Here is a 22,742-nt window from a genome sequence, read left to right as displayed (position 1 = left end):
GTAGTACGAAAGCAAAATCGCTTCGCGCGTTCGCTAGTAGTGGGCCCCACCGGCTCCGCCTAGCTCACCGCTGTCTGAAATAGAAGATTTTATCACAAACGGCCACTAACATGCCCAAAACAAGCAAAACGGCAAAACGACACGCGCGCACGTAAATATGACGGACGGAAACGGAAACGGCAGATTTGATACTCATTTCTAGTTTACCCATAAGTTGAGCTACGAATATCGGATTAAGGCGTATGAGATGCCAAATCGAAGCTTAAAGGATGAACAACAACTGTTATGAAGACATCCAGAACTGAAACTGGAGGCTTCAGTCCCAAATGACCAAACACAATCACTTACGAAATCTGGCCAATGCACAAATGGTCAGTTTTGAGTGCAAACTGTTTTCTATGCTACACATGGGCAGAAGAGCTGAAAGTTGGCAGTTAGCTAGTTCATTCCAAATGGAACAACTTTCATGAAGGTTGGTAATCCAAATTCGGAACGGAAGTTGGTCGTCAGGACCAAAACAGATCTGACCAGAAAATGGTCATTTTCACGGGCAGGCCCTATACTCGGCTATATCTCAGGTTTTATAAATCCGATTCATGAAATTCCAAGGGCGTTAGAAAGCTCTGATATAGGGCTATAAGTTTGGTGTTTTGGTCGCAAGCCCAAACAGCTTGTAACCTAGTCAAATGTGAAGCCAAAGTTCCAGTCATAAACTGTCCAAAAACGTAACAGAATTTGACGGTCAAAACAGGGCTGAGTATTTCGTTTATAGCTCAGGATATACTAATCCGTTTAACCTGAAAATTTACAGGGATATCCGGGACTTAAGGGGCTACAATGTTGAAGAAGGAAACTTTGTCCAATTTTGAATGTAACAAGGTCAAAAATGCAAGACACTATACCAGAATTGCAAAACAGGATCACAAACCGTATTTGACCTTAATATGCGGTAATGGCACCAAAATCACTACGGTTATCGGATGGGGGTGTAAGACCCACCGTTTCGAAGCTAAGAAACAGGGTTACAATATTGAAGAAGGCCACTCAATCCAGTTCCTAGCACAACTAGGTCAAATGTGCCAAATACTAAACCAGATTCACCAAAACAGGTTTGCAAAACGCAGAAAACTGTAATCGATATAACTCAGTCCATACAAGTCCAAATGCCGAAATTCCAAAGGCATATGTTAGCTAAGACATCCAGTTACATTTCATCAGAAGACACCAACTTCAAAATCCAAACCAATTCCAGTCAAAACAGACAATTACTATCGCAGTTCGGACATTCTGTTCACCAAAACAGCAACAGTAAAAACGTCATAAATCACTCTATACTACTCCAAATGCCCTGAAATTTTGCAGGCACTTCAACCTCATCAATACCTACAACTTTCATGTTTTGAGCAAAGTCCAATTCGGCCTCTAGCTATGACCTAAAATTTCGGACAGAATGTTCAACCAAGAACCCTAATTTTCCAGAAATTCTTCCAAATTCAAAATTGATTGCATTTATCAACAATTCACACCTACAAGAGTCATTTGAAACCATTACCATTCATCATACAAGACCACAACATCCCATTCATATTAAACCAGCAAATTCATCATAAAATGGAAAACTTCACCAAAACTCTTCAAATCAAGAAATAAATCATATATTCTAACACTTATGCCACCATTAAGCACAAAATAACCATCATTAAGTATAAGGAAGTAGTAAAACATCACTTACCTAAGAACAAGAGATGTAGAGAGGTGTTGGACACTTAGCTCTTCAAACAAACTTCATTACAACCCTTACTAGCACTAGAAGATAGGATTTTATGGAGTGAAATCTAGTCTAAGCTTTTGTTTATAGAAGATTGAAGCTTATGGAAGCTTGAAAGTTGGTGGAATTTCCTTCTTCTTTGCAAGGAGAGAGCCGGCCACAAGGAAGAGAAAAATGGTGAATTTTGGGCATTTTTTTGATATTTAATCCTTTGGTCAAAAAAGTCAAGAAAGTAAATAGTAATTCTTAAAGTCCAACCAATAGGAAAGTGACACTTGTCACCTCCATTAATGCCTTCTTATCTTTCTTTTCTCTCTCACATCAATCACTTCACACACTCTACTTATCTCTTAACACCCGATAAATTTTACACAGTATCCGAAACTTAACCTTATTGGCCGAATTTTTTCGAACTTTTCGCACTAGTGGGTCCCACATCCGATATACGTTCTTAATTCTCAAAAACTAACTAATACTAGAAAAATCATCAAAAAACTCTATTTACTCAAAAAAAATTATCTGGGGAATTTTCTAATAAAGAAAATGTAGAAAAACGGGTTTTCAATCTTAACCGGAACTTAGGGTTTAAATCTTAATCCCTACTTAGGGTTTTCGAAATACTCCCAAAACCAAACGTTACCGCCCAATTAATGAATATCTCGACGTAGAACGAACTGGGGCCTCACAATCTCCCCCACTTAGGACAATTTCGTCCTCGAAATTAATTCGTTGGTCAAAGCGTACCTTCAAAACCCGCCGAAGGGTCAATCGCCTCCTGTTGACCCATTGCATACACTCTTGCTGGCCCTTTAGGTCGATTGTCCCCTGCATTGGACGGCTTAGTTGTGGTCCCTTCAGTCGGTGACTTAAATTCTTCCTTTTTCATCTTAGGACACCGGGCAATCAGGTGTTCGGTGCTACCACATTTGAAGCATTTGCGTACCGAACTATTCTTCCAGCAATTTTCATCGGTGTGATTGCCCCCACAGAAACCACAGGTTGACTTGGCGGCTGTACTTGCCCCTCCACGCTGGACACTCCTCGGCCCCTCTTGCACTACCCGACCCCGCACAAAGTTATTCGGGGTCCCTGCAGGTCGTGGACCATCCGTACCTTTCGTTATCTTGGCAGGTGGCTCGTTTCGCGAGCTTTGTCCGACCATGGAATCATTTGAGCTAGGTTGCCTCCTTTTCCGATCGTGGAAGGCTTTAACCTGTCATCTGGCAGTCTCAATCCGCTGTGCTTTTTCTAGCGCTTGGCTAAACGTGTTCAACTGAGCAGCTGCTAGCGATTCTTGGATTTCCACATTTAAACCTTGAACGAATCGACGGATTCGTTTCTGCTCCGTTAACACCAGCTCTGGGGCAAAGCGAGAAAGTTTAGTGAACTGAGTTTCGTACTCCGCCACGCTAGATGCACCTTGACGCAGGCGGATGAAATCATCTTCCCGTTTCTCTTGCACGATGGGCGGCAAATACTTCTCATTAAATTCTCGGGTAAAATTGATCCAGGTCCAAGGGGTTTGTTCCCGCTCCCACTTAGCTCTGATCACATTCCACCAGGCTCGAGCGGCCCCCTCAAACTGGAAAACAGTAAAAGATATCTGCCGCTCTTCCGAATACCTAAGCGCGGCAAATATATCGAGCATTCGGTCCATCCAGGTTTCTGCTAAATCAGGATTAGGTCCTCCTATGAACTTAGGAGGTGCAAACTTTTGGAACCGTTCTAAGGCACGGTCCTCGCCCTCATGATTATGTCCCGGATTATGTCCAGGGTTTCCAGCAGCATTCCCGTGGCCCTGAGCCTGTTGGTCAATCATACGCTCCATCAAGTCAGCCATTCGTTGGATGGCTGTAGCTACTTGGTCTGGCTCTTGTTCATGTTCCATTTCAGGGCCTCGTCCTCGCCCTCTACCTCCACCTCGAGTACCGGAGGCCATCTAGTGTACAAGTCTATAATTCGAAACAATCCGTATACTTATCATCCAGACTATGAGCAAAAGAAGAGACACAAAACTTACGCACAAAAGGCACACAAAAGATAAGTTCAAAATTCCATTCACATATATACACGTATTTACAAAGTCACACCAAAAGATTTACACATTACCGACCTCCAGTCGGTACAAAACCCAATATACACGAGCACTCCGGCTCCAAAAATCTAGTTAGTCGGCCAAATAACAAAAGGAATTAGCCGAATTAGTTCTAACAAAAGTAACCCGCCTAACAGTCAAAAGTACAAAAGCGGCCCTATGCGTCTCCCCTAGGACCCAGGTTCCCAACGGAACCTAACGTATCCACCTCATCCATCATCTCCAGACCGGTGGCTCGTGGCGGAGCCTCTGCGGCTAAATCTAGTAAGAGCTCGCAGTCAACAGACATACTCCGAGCCCTGTCCCTCAGCTGCCTCTTCATAGCGAAGAGGTGCTGGTGTGTGTCCTGGAGCTGACGGTGCAAAGCATCCGTCCTCTCCCTCTCCTCTCGGAGACTCCGCTCCAAGTGCCTAATGCGTGACGCCCGCCCCTGGCCAACCTCTCTGGCCTCCTCTAGCTGCGCTCTCAAAGAGTCGACTGTCCTGTCGAGGTAATAACGCTCGTCGTCCAATGCTATGACTACCTCGTCGGGATAGCCATACGTATACCAACACGCGCAGGGTCGGCACGACACCTGGCTGAAGGGGGAGTACAAAGTGTAAGGCTCTCCCAGCCTCTGCCTATAACGGATCGCCCGCTTACGCAGCGCTCGATCCTCTGGGCCCCTCCTACTCGGAGGTCTCGGTCCCACACCACTAGGTCCCGCATCACTCGAACCGCCCGGATACATACCTACAAAACATTAAATCGTCAGTCAACCGGCATTTCAGCTTAAAAGATATCATTCAACTTAAGATGGTCAAATATGCCTAGTGTCTATCGCGTATGTCCCACTTGCCCAAGTCCTCTAACCTAGGCGCTCTGATACCAACTGTGACGACCCCACTTCTCCCAAGGGCGAACCCAAGGATATCGGCGGGCCGCCTGCCTAGCTCGCGCCAGGACTCAAAATTTAAAGCTAATAAAACTCTTCTAAGCCACAAGAACACGATTCATAATATATACAACCACCAAAAGTCTATTTACATCTTCAAAAGCATCAAGCCAAACAGCTCTAATATACTATAACAATAACCAGCAAAAGGTAGACCCTAAGAAGGGTCCTTATACAAACCACCAAAACAAAAACAAACATCCTAACTGTTCAACTATTACAAGCCAATCTAACTATACTAGTATACGAACCAAAAGTCCCCGCGTCGGCCCCTGCTAAGGAAAACAAATGGAAGGGGGTAAGCTATATGCTTAGTAAGTAAACAGGGGCGAAAGCATAAATTCACGTAGCAGCAGTTACACAGTAAGAGTAAAGCAAAAGCAGAAAAGTAACATCACATAATAAGGATACAGGTGGCTCCAAAGCCAATTCATATGCCATGCATGATCTCCTGCCGACACTCCGTCGACCACACTTAATGGTCCGTAGAACTTCACTTGTACACCCACCGACACCTTATCACCCTCACTGGCCAGTCACCTCACAAACTTGCCCGGGCGAACGAAATCACAAACTTGAGCTTGAGTCACAAGCTCGGGTCACAAACTTGGTCACCTTCTCGTGAACCGGATTCACAAAATTGTTCATAACATGAACCTACAAACTTGGTGACCTCAGACTAAGTTTGGACTGACTTCGACCAAGCCCTAACCGGCTCGAATAGTCGAAACAGGTCTTAGATCGGGCCCACGAACTCACAAACTTTGCAAACTTCACAAACTTTACTCGAAAGTCGCCCCGAGCCACAAGCTCAAGGGTTTTTGGTTCCAAAAGGGTCATATACATATGCCAAGTACAATTATAACATTCAAATTAGGGTTTAGGTCGAGTGCGATAAAGTACACCCTCGCCTAAGTACCCTTTTCACATATCTCAAACACATAGCAAAGAAAACACATCAAACTGGCCTGAATACTTACTCAAATACCAAAAGTAGTACGAAAGCAAAATCGCTTCGCGCGTTCGCTAGTAGTGGGCCCCACCGGCTCCGCCTAGCTCACCGCTGTCTGAAATAGAAGATTTTATCACAAACGGCCACTAACATGCCCAAAACAAGCAAAACGGCAAAACGACACGCGCGCACGTAAATATGACGGACGGAAACGGAAACGGCAGATTTGATACTCATTTCTAGTTTACCCATAAGTTGAGCTACGAATATCGGATTAAGGCGTATGAGATGCCAAATCGAAGCTTAAAGGATGAACAACAACTGTTATGAAGACATCCAGAACTGAAACTGGAGGCTTCAGTCCCAAATGACCAAACACAATCACTTACGAAATCTGGCCAATGCACAAATGGTCAGTTTTGAGTGCAAACTGTTTTCTATGCTACACATGGGCAGAAGAGCTGAAAGTTGGCAGTTAGCTAGTTCATTCCAAATGGAACAACTTTCATGAAGGTTGGTAATCCAAATTCGGAACGGAAGTTGGTCGTCAGGACCAAAACAGATCTGACCAGAAAATGGTCATTTTCACGGGCAGGCCCTATACTCGGCTATATCTCAGGTTTTATAAATCCGATTCATGAAATTCCAAGGGCGTTAGAAAGCTCTGATATAGGGCTATAAGTTTGGTGTTTTGGTCGCAAGCCCAAACAGCTTGTAACCTAGTCAAATGTGAAGCCAAAGTTCCAGTCATAAACTGTCCAAAAACGTAACAGAATTTGACGGTCAAAACAGGGCTGAGTATTTCGTTTATAGCTCAGGATATACTAATCCGTTTAACCTGAAAATTTACAGGGATATCCGGGACTTAAGGGGCTACAATGTTGAAGAAGGAAACTTTGTCCAATTTTGAATGTAACAAGGTCAAAAATGCAAGACACTATACCAGAATTGCAAAACAGGATCACAAACCGTATTTGACCTTAATATGCGGTAATGGCACCAAAATCACTACGGTTATCGGATGGGGGTGTAAGACCCACCGTTTCGAAGCTAAGAAACAGGGTTACAATATTGAAGAAGGCCACTCAATCCAGTTCCTAGCACAACTAGGTCAAATGTGCCAAATACTAAACCAGATTCACCAAAACAGGTTTGCAAAACGCAGAAAACTGTAATCGATATAACTCAGTCCATACAAGTCCAAATGCCGAAATTCCAAAGGCATATGTTAGCTAAGACATCCAGTTACATTTCATCAGAAGACACCAACTTCAAAATCCAAACCAATTCCAGTCAAAACAGACAATTACTATCGCAGTTCGGACATTCTGTTCACCAAAACAGCAACAGTAAAAACGTCATAAATCACTCTATACTACTCCAAATGCCCTGAAATTTTGCAGGCACTTCAACCTCATCAATACCTACAACTTTCATGTTTTGAGCAAAGTCCAATTCGGCCTCTAGCTATGACCTAAAATTTCGGACAGAATGTTCAACCAAGAACCCTAATTTTCCAGAAATTCTTCCAAATTCAAAATTGATTGCATTTATCAACAATTCACACCTACAAGAGTCATTTTAAACCATTACCATTCATCATACAAGACCACAACATCCCATTCATATTAAACCAGCAAATTCATCATAAAATGGAAAACTTCACCAAAACGCTTCAAATCAAGAAATAATCATAATATTCTAACACTTAATGCCACCATTAAGCACAAAATAACCCATCATTAAGTATTAAGGAGTAGTAAAACATCACTTACCTAAGAACAAGAGATGTAGAGAGGTGGTTGGAACCTTAGCTCTTCAAACAACTTCATTAACAACGCTTACTAAGGCACAGAAGATGAAGGATTTTATGGAGTGAAATCTAGTCTAAGCTTTTTGTTTAATAGAAAGAAAATTGGAAAGCGTTATGGAAGCTTGAAGTTGGTGGAATTTTCCTTCTTCTGTTGCAAGGAGAGAGCGGCCACAAGGAAGAGAAAAATGGTGAATTTTGGGCATTTTTGATATTTAATCCTTTGGTCAATAAGTCAAGAAAGTAAATAGTAATTCTTAAAGTCGCAACCAATAGGAAAAGTGGACACTTGTCACCTCCACTTAATGCCTTCTTATCTTTCTTTCTCTCTCACATCAATCCACTTGCACACACTCTATTTAATCTCTTAACACACCGATAAATTTACACAGTAATCCGATAACTTAAGCTTATTGGCCGAATTTTTCCGGAACTTTTCGCACTAGTGGGTCCCACATCCGATATACGTTCTTAATTCTCAAAAACTAACTAATACTAGAAAAATCATCAAAAACCTCTATTTACTCAAAAAAAAATTATCTGGGGAATTTTCTAATAAAGAAAATGTAGAAAAACGGGTTTTCAATCTTAACCGGAACTTAGGGTTTAAATCTTAATCCCTACTTAGGGTTTTCGAAATACTCCCAAAACCAAACGTTACCCCCCAATTAATGAATATCTCAACGTAGAACGAACTGGGGCCTCACATCTTTTCCTTCTCATTATCCCAAATCCTCTCAGTTTTTTTTTTTTGAGTTGAGTTGCTAACCTCATAATCCCTTCTCCATTGCATGATTGTGTCAAAGCTGATTAAAAATGCAGCAAGTTGTTGCAGCAGTTTCATCCGTAGGCTTGCACAAAATTTTAAGAGTTTGCATGGTTTCTTTTTATGCTTGTTGTTTGATTGAGTTCTGGCAATATTGTGGCTTTATCTTAATTCAAAGTTGTGATGTTTGATTGATAAATATCTGATTCTTTCTTGGCTGCCTAAAAACTTCATAACCTACTGAAAATATTACTGCAGCATGTTTTTTCACGTTCTTGCATGGAGAATTGCATGAAATAATTTCTGAAATTTGCACTTTAACCCCTCAAGTTTTCCTTTATGCCATTATGACCCAACCAATTGAATAATGTCCTCAATTTGGTACTTGGCAGCTTTAGTTTTTACAACTTCATTGCTTATTTGTTTCAATTAATTACCATGCTTTGCCAATTGCACTTAATTCGTGACTTTAAGAGCTTTATGACTATGTGAGCCCGTGTTTGCACATTTCTTGTAATTTTTCCCAAATAAATTGGTACCTTGACCATTTCTTTTATTTTGGAGGATAAATAAGTGAGTTCACTTCATTGGGGCCCAATTGCAAGGGAGGTAACCTCTATCTCCTTGATTTTCATTTCTCCTATGTGATCCAATGTGCTAAGTGTGAATTGCATGTCTACGTTGCTTTCTTTGCCTTTCCTTAATTCCTTGCATTTATTTTTTTAATTTTATTTAAGTTATTCATTATGGGGTATGTGTACACCTCTTGGCTTGTAATAGATAGGGCTTGGAGGAGCATTCAATGAAGACCTGTTGAAGACATGTGCCTAGCTAGCAAATGTAATAGTTAGGGCTTTAATTGCTTTATGTGTCTTGCATGCTTAGTTACTATGTGTTAATTTGCTTTATTAGGCTCTTGCATCTAGTCGAGCATGCTAAGTGTTATGTGCTACGTGTTTATAAGTGTTGGACATGTCTACTCGCTTTCCATAGCTATGAATGAATGTGATGGATGAATGTACGTTTCCACTAGTCCAACGCTAGTAGGAATCCATAGAAAGGGCTGGTCCAACGCTAGACCCAATAGGATTTTTCCTTTGTTTTTCATTAATGCATTATTTGCCTGTTCACTACATATCATGCATTTTTCCTTAGTTTTATCATCTGGCATGCTCCTCGATTCCCCTTTCCCCTCACTTTAGGTCTTGCATCTCATGCTAGTTAGGGTACATTTGCCTGAAGAGTCCCCTTCTGATAAGGGAAACGAGCGAGTGTGGCTACTCGATAGCCTTAGCACGCTAGTTTTGCTTTCTAATCAAAGGGAAAATCGAAGTCGAAAAAGTTAGGAGTCATTCCCATACCCGACCTGATGCATTCCTTTAGGTTCATTCATTCTCATTTATCACTTACTCATTTTTTTTCAATTCACATTTCCTCATCACTTTTCCTTTCCTTATTGTTCATTTTGATTTCTACTTCACAAAATTGCACTTAATTACACCTATATGCACTTATCACTATATTTCATACACTTGTACACAAACACTTGGATTTTTCATACAATTTCACACATGCACCTTTTCATACACTTGCACACAAACACTTGGATTTTTCATACAATTTCACACGTGCACCCTTTTATACACTTGCACACTTGCACTTTAGCCATCATTTGCATTAATCGACCTCTATAAGGTTTTCCTTTATTGGCCGCCACAACTCATGTGGTTGGGACCAAAAACCTTACAAGAGACATTTTAGAATTTAGGTTTGTATTTTTTCTTTCTTTTTGCATTCATATAGACATATCCAACACGCGATACATACCTTGGGTAGAAAAATTAGGAAAAGTTGGGCTAAATCACGCAACTAGCCTTGGCTAGGTCGAAGGGGTGCCTTGGATCTTTATCCTTGCCTTCCCCTTCGTCAAATGTGACTCCCGATCCCTGTTTTTTTGGTTACGTAGACCCAAAAGTTCTCTAAAAGGGTTTATTTGTTTTTTTCATTCAAAATCAAAAATCATTTTTGGGTGACTTGGTACACCCTAACTCTATACCAAGTGGCGACTCCGTTTTCTTTAAAAACCCTTTTTTGAACTTTGTTTGGCCAAATCGTCGCATACCTAAGTCCCATGGCCTTTTATTTTCACTTTCACACACGATCACCTACATACCACACACACAACACACATCAATCAAAAAGTGGGGCGCGACAGAAAGTTAAAAGATAAGTCTTTCAAGGACATTGCACCGAAGATCGCATTTTTCCAAAATTGCCCCTATTTTGAACTCAAAGAATCTCAGACTTTGTTTGCATTTTTCTCATCATTCACCAGGGACTTTCAGCATCAAATCTTTTTGCATTTTTCTTTTGCATTCGCTCTCTTTTTCCTTTTCTTTCAACTTGGCGGGTTTTCACATGGTGAGTAGCGTCAACCCCATACCCAGGCAATTCAGAAATACAGCTAAAACTTCCGGCATCAGAAATTTCCTTGTCAAAGCCATTGCAAAGAACAGAAATCAGGACTTTCGGCTTTGTAATGGGGTCAGGTTGGGTGCTTAGAAAAGTTAAGGCTTGAAGGCAGATTTCAAGAGTGGTTTAAGTAATCTTGAGATCGCATTGTTGGGCCAACCCTATTTTAGGGTTAAATCAAAATTTGCCCCAGTTTATGCTCACTTGAGGCTTTTTCTCTTTCATTTTCTTTCTTCTTTTGATTTTTCGGCCTTCTGCCATTCTTTGAAATTTCACAAAATTTGCCCCAGTTTATTTTTGAACTGGGGTTCTCTCTTTTCTTTTGTTTTTTTTTTTGTTTTTTTTTTTGATTTGTTGCTTTTTGCTTTTTTACTTCTCGAAATTTTCCTTTTCAACTCAAACTTGCCCCAGTGTGGGGTTTGCGATCCTCAGGGGTTGCCAAACGAAATAATTTATTCTGAAGGCTCAAAAGGGATAACTAGGGATAGAATGTTTGATTGGAAAAGAAGATGGCCTGACTTGTATTCCGTTCCTTACAATAACTCTGAAAGGAAACTTTCATTAATGCGAAATTTTTGGCATGTATCTGACTTAACTGACTGAGGAAGACCCTTGTTCATCCATATTTGTGCAACATAGGCGATCCATCGGACAGAACTTGTTTTTTTTCCTCTTTTCTTTTCTTTTCAAAAATTGAAACCCTGGTAGAATCAAATTTCCCCAATTCGCGGTTCCCTTTCCTTTTTCCTTTTTTCTTTTTCAAAATTCGCCAATCTCCTTCCCAATGTGGGGTGCGATCATATGTGCACTTGAAAAGAACCACCAAATTTTTAGCTCAAATGAAGATGCAAGGGATGATCAGTGTTTAGGTTGTAGAAACGACAGCCAAAGTATCATTCTTACACCTCATGACAACCAAAATAACAAAATGGCCATCGCAAATCCCTTCCCCTTTTTTTTTGATTATTTGAAAATTTTTTAATATAGGGTAGTGATCATTAGGGCTCTTGTTTGAAACGAAATTATTCTTTCAAAGGCTCAAATGGGAGAGGAAATGATAAACTATGTATAGGTGGGGAAAAGAATGCTTGAAGTATCATTCCAAATTTTCAAAACAAACAAGAATAATGCACATTTTTGCTTTCACTTAGATGTGATTGAATCGGATTAAACCAATGGGCATTTTTCTAAGCCAAGTTCGCTCCAATTTGCAATTTATCAATCAGTGTGACTGATTTTAATTTGGGGTTAAGTGAAGGAGAAAGGTATCTCATGGGCCTTCTGAGTGACCTCTTTTAATTTTGAGCACTCTTATTGTGTGGCTCGGATCACCAATCTTGTGTATATGAGGATTTTAGAAAGTATACACTTGTAAAATTCAAGCTAGAGGTTGAAAAATCTTAATTTGGTCTTATTTTCTCAAAATTCATCATGAAATCTCCAATGAGTAAGAAGAAAGAATGAAATGTACATAAATATACACAAAACAATAATTGTTCAAAATTTTATTGCTGAAAAGGTTTGAAACAAAGTTTCTCATTCAATTATGATACAAATGAGAAGAGAGAAACTTGTAAAGAGCTCTACATATACACTTTTTGTCTCCTTTTCTTTTGGAACAAAATGTATTAACAAATCAAATAAACAGAATTTCCCTTTGGAAATAATTACAAAATCTCTCAGAGGCTTTAGCGTAGAGCTTCCAGATAGATCATTTATGTTTTCATTGTAGGATCTGCCCAAGAATCAAACAATACTTGAAATTTTGACACTTTATTAAATCGGAAGTGCCATCAGGTATAGAAAAATATTTTCCCTTTATTGAAGTTTTTTTATGAATACAGGGAAGGGAGGAAAAAGAAAAATACCCAGAGTTAGTAAGCAAGAATAAAAGAATCGGTATGCATGTCCTATAGGGGAACCCTTTTTGTGCCAAGGATAGGCCTAGCATGAAAATGCAATCCTCCAGAGCAGGCACTATACAATACCTGATGGATCCAATCAGCTTATGGAGTGAAAAATAATTTGAAAACTTTGGCCCATTGGAATGAGAAGAGACGTTTGTCAAAATGAGGACCTCGTCCGAAGGGATTGATCACTTTTGATCGATACAAGAACTTGCAAAAACGCACGGGTTTGACCTTGACGAACTTCCTATCGAAGAGATTGGAATTCGTTTTGACAACTTTTCTCAGTGAAGCACGGGTCAAAACTCCAACTGATCAAATGGCTGGATGCAATGGATGTTTTTCTCAAAATCGACTAGGTTTTCCATTTTGAAATTCGACATTGAAACCCTAATTGGTCAAATGAAATTGACAATTTATTAAAAATCGACCGGATTACCCTAAAAAGGGAAACAGGTCAAATGAATTGAATGAAATTTAATTTATCCAAAATTAATCAGATCACCCTAAAAGGGTAAATTGATCAAATAGATTGAATGAAACTTGATTTATTCAAAATCGGCTCGGTTGCCCTAAAAATGGGTAAATTGGCCAAATGAATGAAATTGAATTAGGGATTTATTCAAAAATCGGCCGAATGACCCTAAAAAGGGTAAATCGGTCAAATGAATTGACGATTTATTCAAAATCGACCAGATGACCCTAAAAAGGGTAAATTGATCAAATGAATTGATGATTTATCCAAAAATCGACCAGGTGACCCTAAAAAGGGTAAATTGGTCAAATGAATTGACGATTTATTGAATGAATTGGCAAAATGGATTGGTTGATTTGTCCGGCCATTGGTTATTTCAAAATTATTGAGGTGCATTAGTCTATGACCTTCTAAAAATCAAATTTTGGCCTCAATTTATTTATCGTTTCAATAGGAGGAATCATTTGTGAATTTCTTCAAATTAATGTCCTTCACGCAAGGGATTTTTACCAATTTTTGATAAAATGGCCAAAAAGTGATTATTAGATGCTCATATTCCAAAGATCTCTATGAAAATGATCGGATCCTACCTTACCTTGTGCACTACCCCTTTGGATGGTACAAAATGTAAACGTGCAAGTCTCACTGGATTAAGTATCCGAGACACAAGGTGGCTTATTCCTAACACAGGATCGCCTAAATGGCATTCCCTTTCTAGGGTTAATGCATGATGCCAGTTTATTAAAACTATGTAAATATGTGACAAATATGACCTAAAGGACATAAATAATGCATCGAGGGGGAAAAGGTCTAAAATGAAATGTATTTATTAAGTATAATGACTGAAATTTAAACATGTGAGTTATCTAGTGGGTGAGTCACTAAAAGAGTGCCAAAGAGGCCTCTTATTGCTATGGCACATGAATGCAGGCCAAGAAAACAAAGAAATGGTTAGTGCAATTGATAGTACACATAACACATTGGGAGCAATTAAGAAAAGAAATACAATAAAACAAGTAAAAGGGGTGGAACCCCTTCCCTCGTGCCTAATGTGCTTAAAAGGGGTGAGGCTGACTCTAACCTAGGAAAATGCTAACATGGATGCATGAGGTGGGGTTCACTAATGCAACTAGACTCGATAAGGTTTCGGCTCCCAAGCCTTCAGACCTAAAGGCAAAGGGTCATCACTCCCAAGGCCTTCGATCGGTGGCTCGAGTGATCCCTTAGGTAGCGCTATGGGCGCAGAGCACACCATCCGCCTACCCAAGGCAATCGATCCTAATCCTACAAGGCGGTGTGGGATAACGCCCACGAAAAACAAAATAAAATGGGATAAAAGCAAGTAAACGTGCACGTATGAAGTGTTCCCCTATTTTGAGGGAAGGGGTTGAGAACCAACGCGAGGCTCTAAAGGTGACACACCCCCTCCCAAATGCAATGCAAGCGCGAGATAAACAAGTAAACATACATCCAATCAACCAATCACACATACGTGAGTGAGGGACTAATTGGATACGCGCGCGAGGCAAAAGGCCCTAAAAATGGAAGATGTAACCCTAATATCCACATGTCATGCATAAAAAGGGTAGAAAAAGGAAACGAATGGCTAAGTCAAATGCTTGGACCCACTTAGGAAGTCCCCAGTGGAGTCGCCAACTGTCGCGCCCCACTTTTTGATGTGTGTGGTGTGAGTGTGTGTGAGAGTGAGTTGTGTGTATGATATGCATATGAACGTGTGCGAAATGAAAAGTAAAAGGCCATGGGACTTAAGAATGCGACGATTTGGCCAAACAAAGTTCAAAAAAGGGTTTTTTAATGAAAATGGAGTCGCCACTTGGTATAGAGTTAGGGTGTACCAAGTCACCCAAAAATGATTTTTGTTTTTGAATGAAAAAAGTAAATAAACCCTTTTAGAGAACTTTTGGGTCTACGTAACCAAAAAGAGGGATCGGGGGTCACATTTGATGAGGGAGAAGGCAAAGGCAAGGCCTAAGGCACTCCCTCACCCTAGCCAAGGCTAGTTGCGTGACTTAACCCAACTTTTCCTAATTTTTCTACCCAAGGTATGTATCGCGTGTTGGATATGTCTATATGAATGCAAAAACCTAGACCTAGGGGGACATGGGGGAAATTTCTCTTCAAAGGTTGAGTGGTGCCAATCACATTAATTGTGAAGCCCAATAATGATCCTTTGGAGAGGTCACACATAATCCTAAATGACGTAAAAATGAGTGGAATGCATGCCATGTGAAAATGTGAGTTTGTGTGGAGTGAGAAAAATGATAAAAATAATAGGATGTAAGTGGAGGTGTGCAAATGTCTTTACAAGGTAAGGTGAGTAAAGAATGATAATGCGAAAATAACATAAAGTGCATGTGTGCGAGTGATATGGTGTGAGTAGTTAAGTGAAAACGTCCAAAAGTAGTGTGAAGTGAGAATATAGAAAAAGAGATAGAATATAAAGTAAGTGTATGCATGAATCCTATAGGAATCCATCAAGACGGGAACGGGGAGTCCTAACTTTGTGACTTTAATCTTCCCTTTGATTAGAAGGGGGAACTAGCGTGCTAAGGCTATTTGTGGAGCCACACTCGCTCGTTTCCCTTGTCGAAAGGGGACTCTTCAAGCAAATGTACCCTATAACTAGCATGAGGTGTAAAATCTTAAAATGAGGGAAAAAGGGGTTCGAGGAGCATGCCAAATGATAAAAACTAAGAAAAATGCATGAAATGTAGTGAACATGCAAATATGCACTAACGAAAGGGGGACGACCTATTGGGTCTAGCGTTGGACTAGCCCTTTCTAAGAATTTCCTACTAGCATTGGACTAGTGGAAAACGGAACAATGAACCACAACTAGCGTTGGACTAGTGTGGTGACGGGAAAGGGGGCCACAACTAGCATTGGACTAGTGTGGTGACGTCCATTCATCCATCACATTCATTCATGACTATAAAAAGCGAGTAGACATGCGAATCACTTATAAACACGTAACACATAGCACTTAGCATGCTCGACTAGATGCAAGAGCCTAATAAAGCACTTAACACATAACACATAGGCATGCAACCAAGCTAATGAATCTATTACATTTGCTAACTAAAACAAAAGGGGAAGGGGAAAATGGACCAAATTGCTCGCCAAGCCCTATCTATTACAAGCCAAGAGGTGTACACATACCCCATAATAAATAACTTAAATAAAAGTAAATGTAAATGAAATAAAGGCAAGGAATTAAGGAAAGGCAAGGAAAGCGAAATAGACATGCATATTCACATAACACGTAGGAGCACGTAGGAACAATAACTCAAGAATATAGAAGTTACCTCCCTTGCAATGGAAATCGAGTAAATGAGATATTAGCTTCAAAACAATAAAAAAGGTCAAGGTACCAATTTATTTAAGAAAGATTAAAAGAAATGTGCAAAACAAAACTCACTTGATCGTAAAGTCCCTAAAGTCATGACTTAAGCGCAGTTGAAACAAAGCATGGTAGTTAATTGAAGCAAACAAGCAATGAAGTTGCACAAATTAAAATTATCAAGGACCAATTTGATGAAATTCTTTAATTGATTGGGTCCTAGTGAAACAATGGGAGACTTGGGAAGTCAAGATGCAATTTTTTGAAAGCTTTCCATGCAAACTCATGCAAATTAACGTGAGATGGTCTGCAACAAGAAAACATTTCTGCAATCAAGAATATCGACGTAACTTGCATTTTCACAAGCCGATATCAACTTTAACGCCAAATTTGATCAAAAACCATTCAATCAAAACATCTAGAAACCTTATCTTAGCAACATGCAACACAATTTCAACATCCAACAATGCCAAACATAGAAAGAAAATCACTTAAATGCTTGGAGAGAAAAAAAAAAAACAAGACAGCAAACATGCAGTAACTTGATTGTTTACTTTCCAGCAAATGACCGAATAGGATTCAAGTGTTTTAAACTCCAAACAAGCAAACTCAAACTTTCCTAACCTAACATCCGAACTCTAAACTAAACAAACAAATATTCAACATTTAAACATGCTAAAAACTAGCAAGAGATCATGAAAGTGCTGGGAAACTTATTCACCAAGGAGCATGCAAATCTGGAACAAGCAAATAAGATCAACGATATTCATTTTTGTTGTTAGCACAGCAATTTATTCACAAAACTCAACCTATTCTAATGAGGTAGATGAATGACTCTAGGCCACAAACCAAAGACATGTAGCTTCAACTTGAATTGAATTAAACCCCAATAAATTGGGTTGGTCATAACAAAACTCCAGATTTCTGGCATATTATTATTTCTTCCATTTCAACACTCACCCATTACTAAACACTAAAATCCAAAGTAAAGAAAATGTGAAAGGCTATACACATGCAGGACAAGAATCAACTAAACATGTGACGGATGACAAATACTACACAGAAATTTAAAAACACCAGGTCCGTCAAACTTGCTGCAAGAAGTCGCGAGAATTCAAGCATGTTGCAGCGACTCTCGGTCTAACTCTAAAGGCCCTAATAGACTCAACTATCATGAAGGATCTAGGGACAAAGGCCAGAGGCCATACTCTTCAAGAAAATCATCAAAAGTCAGCCACAACTCATAAACGTACGAACCAGTGACAATTAGAACCAAGGAAAGTCATGAAAAACACACTGGAACAGAAAAAAGGCAATGGTATCATCAGAAACCAGTAATGGTATCATCAAAACCCAAAAGAAAGTTCCAACTCCACCATCAACATCCAAGATAAGCAAAAGAAAACAGAGAAAGGAAGCATCTTTACCAGCAAAAATGCAAGGAAAGCTGCGATTTTTACCTTGATGTACGGTACCTTCTAACAGATGAATGGAACAGAAGAACTTCGTTTGAGCAGACCCAGAACGCAGCCAAAACCACGATTTCCCTTCTTCCTTGCCTTGTGTTTCTTCTCTTTCCAAATTTTTCTCTCTGTTTTCGGTAAGTTTTTCCCTTTCACTCTTGCTCTGTTTTTCCTTTCTCGCCGCTAATCGCTTGCCCACTCTCGGTCTCAACCTTCTCAAACCTGAGTTTTCCTAGCTTTTTTTGGTTGTCACTCGATGCCCCCTTTCTCTCTTTCTCTCCCCGTTTCTTTTTTCAATCCAACCCTTCCTTCTTTTCTCTCAACCTGCCCCGCCTCCTCTCCTCTGGTTTTTTCTTTTTGTTTGCAGCCGTCAGCTTGCTCTCCAAAAACCTCTCTCTCTGCGGCTGTTTCTTGTTCTATTTATATGAAGCACTCAACCCTAAAACCTTAGCAAACTCTGCTAATATTGCAGCCCAAGGGCTGCCCGAGCCCTTCTTTGCAAGCTGTGAAAAATGCAGCTTGCATGTCGCGTAATCTCTTTTTTTCTTTTTTCTTTTTTTAAAAAAAAAAAGTAATTTAACAAAATGGTAATAAAATTAAATGAAAACCCACAATTTAATTAACATTGGATAAAAATGAATAAACTAGAAATAATAAACAGCAAAATGGCAATTTTTCATTTTTCCTTTCATTTTTTCATTATTTTTCATTTTTTTTCATCATTTTTTTCTTTTTTTCTCTTTTTTTTTAATGCCAAAATGTCTAAAAATGAGATTAGTAAAACCAAACTAAAATAAATATCAATAAAAAATAAAGTCAAAAATTTGGTGTCTACACTAACAGTTATTTAAAACCAAAGACCACATTTGCCGCAGCCTCCTACTCAAGTATTTGATCCAAAGCCAAGAAATTCCATCCATAATATCACATTGTCACCCCAAAATTCAAATGCATGACCATCTCAAGGTATTATAAAGCGAATTCAGTAGTAATACAATTTTTCCACAGCTCCAAAATATATGAGGAAATCCATACGTACTTCTTTATCAAACATGACTAAGGCTGGAAAATTTCCAGCTTATATCTATAGCTACGCTTCACTATTTCCAAATCGAATTCCCAAGATATCAAATGATTCATTGCCAAACAGTTTTCACAGACTACGTGTGCATTTTGTCATGCATTTCGGGTTTCTAGCTCCCCAAGGAAAAATTCTAAAGTCAAGCTGAAGATTCTGGTTCATAATCAAATTCGAACAACAAGATTAATCATCCCAAAAAAATTCAAGAATCTGTCTAGCAAGCCACGGATGAATCTTGCATGAAGGAGTTTTCTGTTTTCACTTTATTTCCTCAGTTGAAACAGGCTATTAAACTCTCACTTCCTCATGCAATTACTTAGCTAAACAATGCACAATTTCCGTTCAGGAGTTGAAGTTAAACCCCTGTTAAAAATCTTCAAAATTTTCAGATTCATGTTCACGGTAGTTCACAAGGAACTTCAAAGCAATAACAATGGTTCCAAAACAGGGTTTTCTTTGGTTAAAACAGAATTTTTGGTACTCTATTAGTACATGTAAACACGTAGCTAGCTAGTAAAGGTTTCCAAATCAAATCCAGGTTCAAGCTACAATTATACTCATCTAACACAAATCCAGAAATTATAACAACTAGTCTCGGATGATCATTGATGAATCAGTTTTTCTGTTTTCATTTTTTTCTCTTAGTTAGCCAAGCTACAAGACCTCATGCAAACTTCAATTAACATGTTGTTAACTAGTTAATCGCGTATATCAACTCATAACATCACTATAAGACAGATTGCGCAATCAATATCAAATTCAAGGTCTCGGAAATTTTTAGTTCATTCTAATTCACAAAACCAGAATTTTTCCAAGTTCCTAGTTCATTGTCCAATCGTGTAACTCAACATGCAGGCCCTTAAGCATTTTATCTTCACTTGGATAGTTAGGATTATAACCACAGCTTGACATAATTAAGTAATTTAAGCAAATCATTTCTTAATTAGTCTCGGCAGAAGATTTTCATCAAACCAGAATTTCTTAGGTTCCTTAATTCATCAATCAACTTCATAGAATTAACATGCAGGGTCCTAGACATCATACACATTAAGTTCCACTCGGCTAATTACACTTGAGTGCTCAGGTTATCGCAGGAAAGACAGAATTTCAGTTGCATTTTCCAAACCATTCTCTCGGCAGAATCATTCTCAACAAAACAGGATTTTCTAATCTCCTTAGTTCATCATCCGATAATATCTTCAGTTGAAGCCTTTTATTTTGCCCTTAATTTCTCACATGCCCAATTGCTGAGTTAATTAGCTAACCTAACAGACCAGAAATCAGCTCGGCAGCAGCAAAATACAATCATAAATCCAGCACTTGGTGAGACTACACTCGGTGAGCTTGCATGTGAAAAATTCTGTTTCGTTTTTAATTCCAGAGTAATCCAGGCTAATTAAATTCATGCATGATCCTAGTCATAATAATCATCCAAGGTTCGATTAATTAGTCACCAATGCATGCTCAAATCATTTCCGGAAGACACATTAGAGCTACACTTCCAACTTAGCTACTCGGCAGGGACATATAACCAAAACAGAAAATTCTCTAATAGCTTGGATTCATCATCGATTGTTCCACAATACATGCATGCTTCAGGATAGCTCATACTACCTCTGATTAGTCCTAAGATGATCCAAAATCTTACCTCACAGAAGCTCACTCACTCGGCAGAATGCTGAGGTCTATCCCTCTCTCTTGGCTCTTCTCCTCACGCACGGCAAGCTGGTTCTGGTTGGGTTGCAGTGGGTGCAGCTGGTGATGGTGGAGGTTGGAAAACAATTGGCTGAGCTTGGAGAATGCAGTGGACAGTCTACTCACGGTTTCTCTGCCTCTCCTCTCTCCTCGATGCTTGCGGACAGAACCAGAAATGGAATCGCAGCTCTTCACTTCCTCCCTCACTCTCGGCTGTAAGTAGCAGTTCAACCTCTCCCTCACTCTCGGTCGATAATAACAATGTGAGGGTGGACTGTTATCTGAGGTAGGGAGTGTGCAGAGGTTATGGACTGGGATTGTGAGGTGGTGCTGCGGTTTTGAGGATGGTTGAGTGTCGGAAGTGATTGAGTGTAGGGGTGGTGAAGATGCGGTTGGCCGAATGGAGCGGCTTGTGATCATGGTGTCCGGGGAGTTGTTTGGCTGCCTGGAATGGTTGTGGCCGTGGGGTAATTGTGTGACATTGTGAGGGTAGTTTAGTCTTTTCACTTCTCCTCCTATTATCCACTTAAGTCCTTGGTTCTAACTTAGCTCCGAAAATTGTCCCCAAATGTGATTTGAACGCCTAATGATTCGCTAATCTTGCAAGGCTTTGGTTATCGAAATTTTATGTCCTAAATATGGTTAGAGTACTTGTATTGTTTTTATCTAGAATTTATCGGTTGCCTAAAAATATTGAGATATCTAGCTACACTTAACCTTTATTCGAAATTAGAGTTAGCTATATAACCAAAAATTAAGGAATTATTTCCAAGGAGTAAACTTAATATAACTCAAGAATTATTAACTTAGTGTAGCAAAGCTAAGTGCTTTAGTAGTTAGCACCGTTACATTATTTTGCACACGAAAATTATTTTTATTTACTTGTTTAAAACAAATAAAATAATGTGGTAGATTAGAGTAAGAACTACGAATGAAATTTGCACTAGTATATATAAAAGCGAGTGAAAGTAATACTAGAAAAGATTTAAAGAATACGATTGCTAAATGAAAGTGAAATTGAAGTATGCATTGGTATTTCTGCAAAATTCAAGGTTCTCACACCTCCTACCAGGATGGCATTCTCAGATACAAGAAGAGGCTAGTCATAGGAAGGCAAAGGTGACACCAGGAAGAAACTTATTATTGCATTACATGACTTCCAACTTGGAGGGCATTCAGGCATTCAAGCCAGCTATTTGAGGGCCAATCAGCTATTCTACTGGCCAGGAATATACAAGGAGATCAAGAAGACAGTTCTGGAGTGTGATACCTGTAGAAAGTGCAAGGATGAACATGTGGCCTACCCAGGATTGCTGCAACCACTCCCTATCCCTCAACACTCATAGAGCCATGTTACCATGGATTTCATTGAAGGGTTGCCACAGTCAGAGGGGACGAATACCATAATGGTCGTGGTGGATAGATTCACCAAGTATTCCCACTTCATCAGCCTGGCACACCCTTTTGATGCTCCAAAGGGGGCCAGACTTTTCATTGACTATGTCAGTAAATTACATGGGATTCCTCAAAGCATGCTTTCAGACAGGGACAGGATATTTGTTAGCCAATTCTGGGGGGAGTTATTCAGTATGTTGGGGGCCAAATTAAACTATAGCACAACTTATCACCTCAGACTGATGGCCAGACTGAGAGAGTCAACCAAGTGCTGGAGATGTACCTCAGGTGTCTGACACATATGGAACCTAAGTGATGGAACTAGTGGTTATCTTTGGCAGAGTGGTGGTACAACACCTCCCACCATACAGCTATTCAGATGACCCCTTTTGAAGCATTATATGGTTTTCCCCCTCCCCAACTAGCTCTAGGACCTTACCTGCAGTCCAGGGTAGATGCAGTAGGAGAATACATCAGGGAAAGGCAACAGTTGGATAACATGCTGAAACAGAACTTAAAGCAGGCTTAGGAAAGGATGAAGAAATCTGCTGATGAAAAGAGGAGTGAA

Source organism: Coffea eugenioides, unplaced genomic scaffold, assembly GCF_003713205.1.
Source record: "Coffea eugenioides isolate CCC68of unplaced genomic scaffold, Ceug_1.0 ScVebR1_531;HRSCAF=1224, whole genome shotgun sequence".
NCBI classification, from domain to species: Eukaryota; Viridiplantae; Streptophyta; class Magnoliopsida; order Gentianales; family Rubiaceae; genus Coffea; species Coffea eugenioides.
This window is presented reverse-complemented; position numbering follows the sequence as displayed.